Consider the following 13,383-nt stretch of genomic DNA (forward strand, 5'->3'; position numbering starts at 1 on the left):
GCACTTTGTTTTTTGTACTTGTAGCTCTCCCAGAATTGTGCATTATTCAGGCTTATCTTCCATCATCTGGGACCTAACTACTTCACAAAGAGATTGTCTCCAAGAAATAACTTCCCTTATACATATTCATCATTCATGTCAATGCAAACTCTTCGCTTATTTTACAGAGAGTAACACTCAACTGAAACACTGTCCTGGCAACCAAGAATAAATACAGGTCCCAATGGAACCTCTAAATGAGAGAGTTTGTGCTAAATCTGTAAGGAGTTCATTGCCCTCTTCATGTGTTACACATGCTATTATTGTGTGGATACTATTTAAAACATTTTTTTAAAAGCAGTGATTAAAATATTATTGATGGTATATCTTGCTTTTTTTTAAGATTTATTTTTATTACAAAGTCACATATAAAGAGAGGAGAGACAGAGAGGAAGATCTTCCATCCGATGTTTCGCTCCCCAAGTGAGCCGCAACGGGCCCGTGCGCACCGATCCAAAGCCGGAAACCAGGAACCTCTTCCGGGTCTCCCACGTGGGTGCAGGGTCCCAATGCACTGGGCCGTCCTAATGCATTGGGACTGCTTTCCCAGGCCACAAGCAGGGAGTTGGATGGGAAATGGAGCTGCTGGGATTAGAACCGGCGCCCATTTTTTTTGTTTTTTTGGTTTTTTTTTTTTGGTTTTTGTTTTGTGCTTTAATTTGAAAGGCATTTTACATGGAAGGAGAGGCACAGCAAACTTCCATCTCTTGGATAGTTTCCCATGTGGCCACCATGTGCCAGAAGCATGGCGCCCCAGCCAGGTCTCCCACGTTGACGACAGGGATCTGGTACTTGGTGTTCCTTGTTTTCTCAGGAACAACATTGACTGAACAAAGACTCATACAGAATAGTGGTGTGGCAGGCAGAGGCTGAATGTACTCTGCCATGGAGGTGCTTGCTGCATTAATTTTCAAATATTAAAACACTTAGGAACAGAGAGAGAGAATGAAATCACCAAACAGAAACTAAAAAAAGAAAAATAAGGAGAGCCAATAGTAAAAATCACTGCACTCTTAAATATTTATACAATATTTAAGATCCCAATATTTAATCCCCATCTGTCTAGCAAATAAATTTTGTAAATAAATATTTATAATAAACATCAATTACTGACCTCTATCTGCAACTGTGATTCACATATGATCACATTACCTTAGTAGAAGCACAGATGATCTTCCTGTTTAGGTTATTTTTGTGAATAGAAGATGGAGGTAAAATTGACAGTAAGAATCTAATGCTAATGTTTCAAAAAGCATTATTAGAGGACTCCTATTTCTGATCGAGAAATTATCATTTAGATTTTTATCGAAATGGTATAAACACAGTATTAAAGTCTAAATAAATGTATTCCCAAACAAAGCAGAACTTTGGGTCAGATTTCTCAAAATGTGTTCCTTGGAACAATAACTCACAGTTGTCCTACAGCCAGAGGAATCTGAAGAACATTGGACTGAGTCCAATTTCTTCCTTTACTGTTGGTTCTTTTTCAGGCTTACATATACTTTGTGGTATGAATTTGTAGTAGAAGTGACAGGAAGCAGTGTTTCCCAGGCATATTTGACCAGTAAATTTCCTTTGTGTGTGGCATCTCATTGTCAACGTCCATCCACACCCATTGGCAAATGCTGCCCTGTTGGAGCCGTAAGCTTCATTTGTTCTGCTTACAGATCTCATTTCTCATCTTTCACAGTGGCATTTCCCTCCTCAGTAAGAAAAAAAAAATCAGCTTGAAAAACAGCAGAAATAGAGGGGACAGAAATTAATCAGCCTGAACATACAATACAGCTTCCCTGCAAACTTGAAACTTGTTTGGAACTTGGCATATTCCATTCATTTAATTAATAAATTGCTAACTGCAGTTGTGAGCCCATTAGCATAAATATGTCATTTAAGTGAGATGTGAAAAGCTAAAAATTTAACTGTTCTTCTGAGACAGGAGTGCCATCATTGACTTTCATGTGAATAGAAGGTTGGCAGGAATTCTTTGGCAATATTCCTAGGTTCCTGCCTGAAATCTTCAGCTGAATAGGAGATGAGCTCTTCCTCCATGATCCTACAGTGTAGCAGTCTGATGAAAAGTGAAGTGAGAGTTTAAAGAGGATCAGAGTTTCAAAGTGCCTGGAGACAATGGCCCATAATGGTTGGGAGCGAGCATACAATCACTGACAACCAGAAAGTAAAGGGGAACTGGGGCAAAGCTACAAACCTCAGCCACCGCCTTCTGTCTCCCTCACCTCTCACATACTTAGGACCCTAGCCCACACTGCTCAGGGCACACGCTGTGATGCACGAAGAAGAGAATCCTTTCAACTAAACCATCATTCGCTGAGGACAACACAGTGAATCCTAATCACTGCCTTTAGTTCTGGGGGGCAATTACATCTCAATAAATATTGCTTCTATCCCAAAGAATCGGCGGGTAGGACTTGGGCTGAATTTTTACACCAAAATGAAGGGTTACAAATAGGCAGGGGATTCCATATTATCAAAAGGGATGAAGAGTTCACATTTGGTTGGAAATTGTGGGGATGGAGACCAACAAATTATAAAGTAGACACTGAGAGCCTTAGAGAGACCCTAAATTAATCCAGATTTTTGTCTTGTTGTATTTAAAAAAATAGTCCAAATGTGGACATGAATAGAGAATTGGAAAAGATTTTGCCCCCCGCCCCCGTCTTCTCCCTAATCCTAGCCCAAGCCAGCTGGGATGGTCTTTTGTAGGGTAAGGGTGAAACACTGGGCAGGCCCTGATTACAGATGTAAATGAGATAGGATTTTCAGTGAAGCAACACTGCATGTGTCAGTCCAGGAAGGTGTCACGCATCTGCAGGATGATAAAAAATAAAGGCTTACCTGCATTAAGCCTTCTGCCACATTGAATCAGCGTGGAGGATGATGGCATTTGGACAGCACACATAGCTTGGGTGTTGGCAGCTGTTAGCTCCTTCCTGATTGCCTGCCTCACCCACATCTGAAGCATAAGGAAAGTTTGCATGCAGCAACAGACAGCAAGGTTCCCCTGTTTTGTGAATGGAACCATTGGTCATGCATGAGTTCCTTTTATTTCCCAGAGGCAATCGAAACGATCCTGAGAAACTGAAAGCTGTGCAGAACACAAATATCAATATTTTTCATTTTCATTCTCCCCACTACTATATGTATGGGCTTGAATGTTAATGTATAATCAATAGAGTTTCATGAATTATATTGAATACCAAATAACACTAGACTAAGAGTAACTTGGACTTCATTTTCAATGTGCAACTTATGTTGACTAGAGCTATGTAGTAGTAGTGGTAAGCTGTTCACAGTCTGTCTCCTGTCTCTGACTGGTTACCCTGAGAAGGCAATCAGCCACTCATTGCTCTGTGGAGGTTCTTCTTCCTCCTCAAAGGCCATTTCTACCTAACTCGTGTAGAGCCCTGCAAGAATCAGAGAGAGCTTGCATGTGGTAACCAACTTCAGGATGACATCAAGCACTTTCCTCCATCTTCAACATGCACAAACATCTGAAGACACGTGTAGCAGGTTATAGCTGACACAAGGAGGCTGCCCTTGTCCATACCATCAGCTCTGTCCTTCCTCAGAGCGTCCTGACAGATGAAAATCTAGGTAGTCCTTGTCCGTTCACTTCTGTGGTATCAGAAGTGCTTCCCATCCATGTCCATCTAGAATGAATTCTGTACTGAAAGTGCTTTTCTCCCCAGGAGTGAAACAGGAAGAAGAAAGATGAATGAGCAAAAGAGCATTGATCTAAGGGAACTTAGGATTCAAATACATAGCCTTGAAATTAAAGGCGCAGTAAATACAGACCTACAGCAATTTGCTTATGATGTAATAAAGCAGAATTATGGAGGTGGCAATAAAAACAGGCAATACAATGTATATTTAAGGAGCAGCTATCAGCGAAGGAATAGATCAAATTGACATCTTGTTTCTGTTGATCGCTCCTGGGATGGTTATTATTCCACAGGAATGTAACACAGAAATCACTACTAGTTGAAGCTTTCCACTTCCTGATTGACAGCTAATGGTTTTTCTCTTCCTTCTTTCCTTCAGTGACTTAGTAATTTGTCACAATGAGCACAAAACAGCTAGTTAAGGGAATGAACTGTGTTTTCTAGGACACAGGCAATAATATTCTGCCCTGTTATATTCAGAACACAATAGAAAAATGTAACAAACAAAAGCACCAAGTAAGTTATGAAGTACAGTTATGGCTGATTTTTTAAAAATCAAGTTAGACATCTAGACATTACTACTTGAGATACTGAGAGGAAATAATATTTATAAATAGAAAAGAAATTCAGTAGTTAAGCACTAAATATTAAATTTGCTTCAGACCAACAAGTTATTATATTAGTTATCTGTACCTGCCATGACTTAAAACAATAGACATTTATTCTTTCACAGTTCTAGAGATGAGAATTTCAAAATCAAGGAGCTGATATACAGGGCAGCCTTCTGCCTCTTCCACCTTCTAGGGATTCCATCTCTTCCTTGGTTCTGGCTGTGCACTCTAACCTCCACCTCCTTCAATGCAATCATCCTTCTGCGTGATGTCACCCAGCATCACAGCTTTACATCCCTTCTATAGCAATGACTCCCTTATGTCCATGTCCAGACTTGACCTCACCCATAACACCCAGATCTGTGTGTCCAATTCCTAGATGACACCTCCACTTGGGTTTCCAACATCCATCACAAGTTAATTACCTCCAAATCAGATACATTCTATTCTGTTTATTCATCTTGGTCAAAGGCATTCTGAGGCTCAAATGTCATGCTTACATATTTTTCTGTCACTTATGATTCATCAGAAAAGTCTGCTGGCTCTATTCTCATGTTTCACCTAGAATTTATTCTTTCCCTCACTCAACACCACCAATCTATTCACCATCATCTGTGATCTGGATTACCGAAACAGTCTCCAACTGGAGCTGTCTTATTGCAACAGCCAGCAGGGAAAATCTTCTTAATTTAATTGTCCATCCCACATCTTCCTTTCTATCCACTCTTTTTTTTTGTTTTTTTTTTTCTTTTAAGATTTGTTTATTTTTATTGGAAAGGCAGATATACAGAGAGGAGGAGAGACAGAGAGGAAGATCTTCTGTCTGATGGTTCACTACCCAAGTGACCTGAATGGCTGGAGCTGAGCCAATCCGAAGCCAGGAACTCTTCCGGCTTTGGGCTGTCCTTGACTGCTTTCCCAGGCCACAAGCAGGGAGCTGGATGGGAAGCAGGCCCACTGGGACTAGAACCGGCGCCCATATGGGATCCTGGCATGTGCAAGGTGAGGACTTTAATCACTACGCTATCGCGCCGGGCCCTCCTTCTATCCACTGTTAGCATAGAAGTCAGTGTTATTGCTTTGAAAAATATCTTATCTTATTGTCCAGTCAAGTTCAACGGCTTCTTAGGTATACCCTCTCTGGTCTGAAGGCAGAGCCAGCAGAGTATCATCCCAATCAATTAAAAGCTCCAACATACCATCAACAAAACTTTACATCATTATGGAATTAATTGACATAGTAATGAGTAACCAATATGTTAAAAGTAAATGCAAGTTCTTAACCACCTTCTGTGGCCACCTCATTGACATTTCAATTTTAGTTTGCAATGGGGGAATCTCAACTGAACTTGAACTGTGGTTATGCAACAAGGTGGAGGAATCCACCATGGTGGGAGGGTTTGTGGAGGGGTGGGGAGAATCCAAGTACCTATGAAACTGTGTCACATAATACAATGTAATTAATGAATTAAAAATAATAAATAATTTTAAAAAATAAATAAATAAAAAACGAAAAATATCGTATCATTCATCTGCTGGCTGAAAGACCACAACTGGTGTCCTATCTAAACCAGAGTTAGCTCACAATTTAGTAAAAAGCCTCAAGGCTATCTGTGATCTGCCTCAGTAAACTCCCAGCATTTCTCTGAGCTCATTTCTAGCAGTTCGAGTCCACTTCACCCAACCTTAACATTTCTGTTTTTCCTCAAAAATAGCAGTAGACAGGGGCTGGTGCTGAGGATTAGCACATAAACCCATCTCCTGTGGTGTCAGCATAAAACATGGGTACAGGTTCATGTCCTGGATGCTCCATTCTGATACAGCACCATGCTAATGATTCTGGGAAAGCTATGGAACATGGCCAAGTGCTTGGGCCCTAGCACTCACATAGGAGATCCAGAAGAAGCTCCTGACTTCTGGTTTTGGATCTCCCCAGCTCCAGCCATTATGTGACCATTTGGGAACTTAACCAGTGATGAAAGATCCCTCTCTCTTTCTCTCTGTAACTGACTTTCAAATAGAAATAAATAAATATTTTAAATAGTAATGATTTTAGGCAGTCACTATACTACAACACTTTGTTCCCTTGGGAAGTCAAGGTCCATCCCTAATATCTTCACTTCCCTTGACTTTTAAATTAAAGTTATCCATATGGGGTAAGCTTTTCCCTGTCCTTTCACCCTGACATAACCATAGCCTTCAACCATCGTGTGACTTTTTTTTTTCCCTTTATAGCATAAAGCCACTTGCTAGAGTTTGAATAATATAGCTTGTCTCCAACAAAACTTGTGTTTAAAGTTGACGCCTGTTGTAGTGTTGCCGGGCAGTGGCATCTATGGAAGGTGGACTGTTCACAGGGGCTCTGCATCATGAGTGGGTTAACAGTTTCTTGCTACTGCTGCACTGGACTAGTTACTGTGGTAGCAGGTTGTTTTAACATTTCCCCTCACACACTTGCTGATCATCTGTTTTTTTTTCCTTCCAAGCTAGAGTGTAGCACAAGATACCCCTAAGCTGAGGTTACCTAATCAGTAATTTCCTCAGCCTCGACATCTGTGATCTAAAATAAACATCTTTTCTTTACACATTCCCTAGTCTCAGCTAGTTCATTACTACCACTGAAAGTGGCTCAAGAAAGCTCTGAAAACTTGTTTTCTCTCTTTTACCGCTTGATGCATTCTCAGTTTCTAATGTGGTTATCTTGGTACCTGGCATAGAGTAGTAGGATGAATATTTTATAACAAATGAGAAATGAGGTTGTGAATCACTAAATGAATGAATAACTGACTGAAGAAAATCAAGGGCATAACTTTTGTAACCACGAGTTTAAGTAAAAACCAAAACAACTGCATAAACGCGGAGTGATATTCAAGGGCATTTCTGACATTGCTACAAAAATTTTTTCGCTTTAACAAGAGAAGTATATTTCTTTAACAGCAGTGTGATTAACTGTCACTGTTTATTTGTAATTTGTTCATCATTAAATGAGATGGCTTCCACAACATAATTCAAGTGTTGTGTTTGGTAAATACATTTTGAGAGGAATTGGGTAATTTTCATATTTCTTATTAATTCACCAGCATAAGCCCCATCTAGAAGAAATTGAGATGTAAATAAGAGATAACAATACCAGAATCTTCAAAACGTTCATGGAGCTGTATGATATTTTAAAATTATACAAGGATTTCAATTTCTCTAGTAAATAAATTTATCCAATTAATTTTTTTTTTTATGGACTTTTTGAAGCAGCTTGACAGCACTGTCTCCCCCTCTTTGAGACACATGCACAGTACTAAGTACCTGATAGGCTTGTTCCGAGTTGGGTGTTCTCCCATTTCTGAAAAAAAGTATTTGGAAAGCTGGTTGCAAAGCAGGTTCTCAAGTATTCTTGGGACCTATGAAGTCTTAATCAGGGAAACCCAAGGTCATGCCAAATCCTTTTTATATAGACTGTGGGACCTCATCTCACAATGTTATAATTCTATCCATATCATATTGAATCTATACGCCATTGCTTTGGAGTTACATTAGATAAAACTGTAAGTGATACAGAATTTATTCTTAACCTTAAGAGCTGCTCTGCTTAAAGTGATCATGTTGTTGACCCACAGTAGAATGTGCAATTATGAACAACTCTAGTAAGTCTAGATGGAATTATGTGGCTTAAGCACAATATCTTATTGGCCCACCCCTCGACTCACCCACCATCCTCCATGGAAGGTAATCTGCTCTGAATATAGGGTGTGGCCACCTGTGGCTTCTACCTGTGCTATATGGTCATGAACCTTCCAGGCTTATGTACTAAATTGACCTTGCCGATACAGAAATCTATCCAATAGAGACAGAAGCACTGTCATGCTAATAAGACTTTTCCTAACCTGAGATTTCAAGTAAATTCGTCTTTGCTTGTCTTAAATTCCTACGCCATAAAGTCATATTCAATTTCAAGACAGTTAGGGCCATCAAATAGTAAGGCTGAATGGCTTCAACCAGACATTTATTTTCTCACTGGTACAGAATCCAAAGCCAATGTGTCTGCACATTTGGTTTATCCTGTGACCTTTTTCCTTACCTGACGTAAGTCACTTTCTAATTGTGTCTGTGGTTCCTTAGCCTCTGTTGTCCGTGCTTCCCTACCACATCTCTCTATGTCCAAACTTGTTGCTATGAGGATGGATGAAAGCACAACATAACCATCTGCTTTACACCTAAATACCTTTTAAATATCTAATTTCTACTTGCGCTACTAGGTACCAGGAGCTAGGGCTTTGCCAGATGAATTTGGGATGTATACAGTGTAGCACATAACATGATGGACAGAACAATAGGTTGGAATTTCAAAACTTGGCTAGAATGCACACTTTTTTTTGTTTTATATTCTATGCTGCTAGACTATGTGTGACCCTTTCATTCAACCAAGGGAACACAAAGGATAAAGAACCGAGACTTTTAACATTCATCTTCTTTCACCCAAACTCAATGGGGAAAAATGAAATCAAGAACCTATACAGGTTCTCAAAAATGAAGACCTAGTATACAAATTTATTAAGAAAAAAGGATTCATTTTCAGAGCTTATATCAATTTTGATATTTATAGGAAATGTAATTTTATCTTTTAACTTCAAATGGCAAAAAGATCCCCATGGGAAACCAAGCAGTCACTGGAAAAAATCCTCTACTTTTATCTTTTGTTTGCATAAAGCAACCAAAGCACTCCTTGTGGCGACATCAGTCCACAAAGAGATTTAAGCTCTCATGATGCCTTGTTGACCTTGAATCAAGCTTGTGTTCTGATAGAAAAACAGAGGAGTTTGTCCCATTCGTTTCCAGTCTAAGGAATGGAGTGTGATCTCTATGCCCTTAATTTGATCCACATCATCATGAAAAATCTCCCAAACAGTTTACAGTATTTCTCTCAATTCAGAAGCATAGGAAATGAAACTTTGGGTGATAAAAGATAACTTGGATGACCCATGCCCATAGATTGGAAGTTTTCACCCCGCCCCTGTGCTCCATTGCTGAGCTATTTTAAAAAAAGATGTATTTATTTTAACTGGAAAGGCAGATTTACAGACAGAAAGAGTGAAGAAGAGAAATCATCCATTCTCTGTTTTACTCCCCAAAATGGCTGCAATATCTAGAGCTAGGCTGATCTGGAGCTGGGAGCGGCTGCTGCTGCTTCTTAGCAAGGGGAGGATTAGATAACTGAGTGATCATGCCACACACTCCCTGAGCTATTTTCCTGTGGTTTCTGCAGTCAGGAACAATATGTTCCTCATGCTTAATCCATAAAGTCTTGATTTCTTCCATCACACTGGATCTAGCCTGGAAAATGCGTTACCTCTCTTGAGCCTCCGTTAGTTGTTCAGTTTCACTTTTTTTTTTTAATGAATTAACTTATTGTTATTGGAAAGGCAGATTTATAGAGAGAAGGGTAGACAGAGTGTGAAAGAGCTTCCATGCTCAGGTTCATTCCCCAAATGGCCACAATGGCCTGAGTTAAGCCAATCTGAAGCTTCAATCCAGGGCTTCTCATAGGTCCTGGGTTCCAAGTTCTTGGGCCATCTTTGACTGCTTTCTTAGCACGTAAGCAGGAAGCTTGATCAGAAGTGGAGCAACTGAGACATGAACCAGCACCCACATCGGATGCCAGTACTTGAAGGTGAAGGGTTGAGTCAGAGCTCCACCCCTGGTTATAGTTTTGTTGTTGTTGTTGTTGCTGTTTTTTCAAAACTTACTATAGTTGTGCATCTCAGATCCTAAATGAGCAGTCACATATGGTGCTGTGGAGGATTCGCCTGTTGAGAAATGACACCTGCACCAGGTTTCATCTTTTTCTATTCCTTCTGTGATTCATTGAATTGCTCGGCATTCAAGTTTTGCCCAACTGAAGTAATAAAACACAAAAAAGAATTAGAAAGAGATACGTCAGTGTTAGAGGAGAGAAGGAAAGAGGGAAAAGGAAGGTATGAAAGCAAGAAGAGGATAAGGAGTATGGAATGAACATGATGGGATTAATCCTCTTACATCAATGGGACTTTGGTCTTCCAAATGAGTAAAGCCAGAAGCCCCTACAAGACGAATCCCATAGCATGAAATATCTCATTGCTAGACCACTCAAACAAACTCAAAATAAAAACAGAGAGATGAACTAGGAATTTGGTACAGTGGTTAAAGCACTTCCTGGGACTCTCACATTGCCTGTCAGCTTGTGGTCCTGGTTCTGCTCTTCACTCTGGCTTCCTAAAACATGAAAAGCACCTTGGAAAGCAGAGTGTAATTACTGAAGCACTTAGGTCATTATTACTCACTTGGGACTCAGATTGAGTTTGCATTCTCATCTTCAGCCTTGGTCAGGCCTGGCTTTTGCACCTATTTGGAGAATTTACCATTGGATTGAAGATCTCCCTCATCTCTCCCTCTTTGCTTTTCAATAAATAAATAAATAAAACCTAATAAAAGATAGAGAGATAGAAAGAGAGGGTAGAATTATTTAGCCTTTGATTTGTGTCTCTTTGCTGTGATCTACTTTGAATCCACATCTCATCTTTGTGTAAACTGAAGCTATGTGGAGGAGGAGGAAGGAGAAGTGGCTTTTCCTTAAAATGGCTATTCCTGTGTGAAGTATTGGTCCGGCCCTATTCCTCACTTTTCACATGTTTTCATCAGATCTCACATTCTATATACTTCTTAAACCATCAACATATTTCACTGTACATTGTTTTGGTTTTTTTTAAGATTTGTTTATTTTTATTACAAAGTGAGATATACAGAGAGGAGGAGAGATAGACAGGAAGATCTTCCGTCCGATGATTCACTCCCCAAGTGAGCACAATGGCTGGTGCTGCTCAGATCCGAAGCCAGGAACCAGAAACCTCTTCCAGGTCTCCCACATGGGTGCAGGGTCCCAAAGCTTTGCACTGTCCTCGACTGCTTTCCCAGGCCACAAGCAGGGAGCTGGATGGGAAGTGGAGCTGCCGGGATTAGAACCAGTGCCCATATGGGATCCTGGGACGTATTCAAGGCGAGGACGTTAGCCGCTAGGTCATGCCGCCGGGCCCATTGTTTTGGTTTTTTAACAGCAGCTCTCTCCAGGAGAAAGGAGAACATTTGGGAATGTTGAGGTAATGACATCATTTATAACATTTTTGGTGAAGAAACCAAAGAAAATTGTCTTCAAAACTGACAAAACAGAGTTCGCCCACATGCTACTACACACATAATAAAAACACAGCTACTAAAAGTCAGACACATTCAGTAAAATATAGTTATACCCCAAAAGAACAAGCTTGAGGTGAACAGGCAGTAGTGCAGCTGATGCAAAGCCAGTGTCACATCTTCATCCCTGAAGTTAATGCCAGCTTAATTCTGGGGAGTAGTTGATGTTTTAGATCTCTTTGTCTGTATTATGCATTTTGCTTTATAAATAATTCCTCCAGGGGACGTATGTTGGCATTAGTAGCCCACATTTATAGATGAATATCAGGGGAAATGACTTAATGAGAGTATAAAAACACACACATTTTGTGGAGAGCCAGGCATCTATGGTTGTCACAGACTAGTCTGTTATTTGAAATTAGAAAAAAAAAAAAAAACAATAATCTCCCTGTCCACTTTTTCATTTCTTTTTAATTATTTGATTATTCAGTTTCATATACTCTGGGATTTGCTTTTCCCCCATCCAAATCCCCTGCCCCACTATTGTTTTCTCTCGTATTATAACAGTAGTATAGTCCTCCCTAAACAGTCCTAAGTCAGTCATTTCGCTATTTATGTGTATCCAGGTGTGGACCAATGGTAGACAGTCCAGCATCCTATTGCCAAGATATATTTAACAGTTTCATTGGGAGTCCATCTTTGATTTGAAAGTAGAGATGCATACTGTATTGTGTTTTCACATCTGCACATAATAGTCCTTACTATACAGTTACTAGGTATCCCCATAAATGAAAAGCCATAAAACAAAACCAGCCTCATCATACCTGGACTGTTGCTGATGATATGTTGGAGCTTCTAATTGATCGAGGTGACGCTCTGCTGGCTCTGCCTACAAACCTGAGAGGGCCTCCCTAAGAGGCCGTTGAACTTGAACTGGACAAGTGGGATGCTGGACTCTGTATGGTGTAAACTTTTAATTAGGGAATCTCAACGGAACTTGAGCTGTGGTTATGCATCAAGGTGAAGGAATTCATGATGGGGGAAGGGTTTGGGGTGAAGTGGGGGGGAATCCCAGTACCTATGAAATTGTGTCATGTAATGCAATGTAATTAATGAATAAATGAATATTAAAGAAAAAAAAACCAACAACAGGAGGAAAATAGAAAACTTACAACAACATGAAGTTAAATAACATGCCACTGAATGGCCAATATGTTGCTTGAGTAATGAAAAAGATTATCAAATACCTTACAAACGATGCTACTCTGTGACCTATGAGTCAGTGGAGAAATTAATAAGAAAAAAACCTGAAGAAATGAAAATAAGAACAAAAATGTCAAAACCCCTGAGATGAAGATTACTTTATATCAGAGAAAACATATGATATCTGTCCTTTGGGGATTGACTTATTTCATTGAACAAAATGATCTGTAGTTTGGACCATCTAGTTGCAAATGGTATGATTTCATTCTTTTTAATGGCTGAATGGTATTCCATGGAGTAGATGTACCACAGTTTCTTTAACCACTCCTCCTTGGACGGGCATCTGGATTATTTCCAAGTCTTTGCTAGCGTAGTTTGTGCTTCTGTATATATAGAATTACAGATGCCTTTCTCATATGCAGACTTCATTTCCTTTGAATATATTCCCAGAAGCAGGATAACTAGGTATGTGGCAGATCAATTTTCAGTTTTCTTAGCACTCTCCATACTGAGTTCCATAGTCATTGTACTAACATACTCTCCAACCAACAATGAAGGAGTGTACCTTTCTCCCCACATCCATGCCAGCAGATATTGTTAGTGGAGTTCTGAATGTATGCCATTTTCATTGGAGTTCAGTGGAAACTCAATGTGGTTTTCATTTGTATTTCCCTGATAGCTAGGGAATCTGA

The sequence above is a fragment of the Ochotona princeps genome, chromosome 3, assembly GCF_030435755.1.
Source record: "Ochotona princeps isolate mOchPri1 chromosome 3, mOchPri1.hap1, whole genome shotgun sequence".
In the NCBI taxonomy this organism is placed as follows: domain Eukaryota; kingdom Metazoa; phylum Chordata; class Mammalia; order Lagomorpha; family Ochotonidae; genus Ochotona; species Ochotona princeps.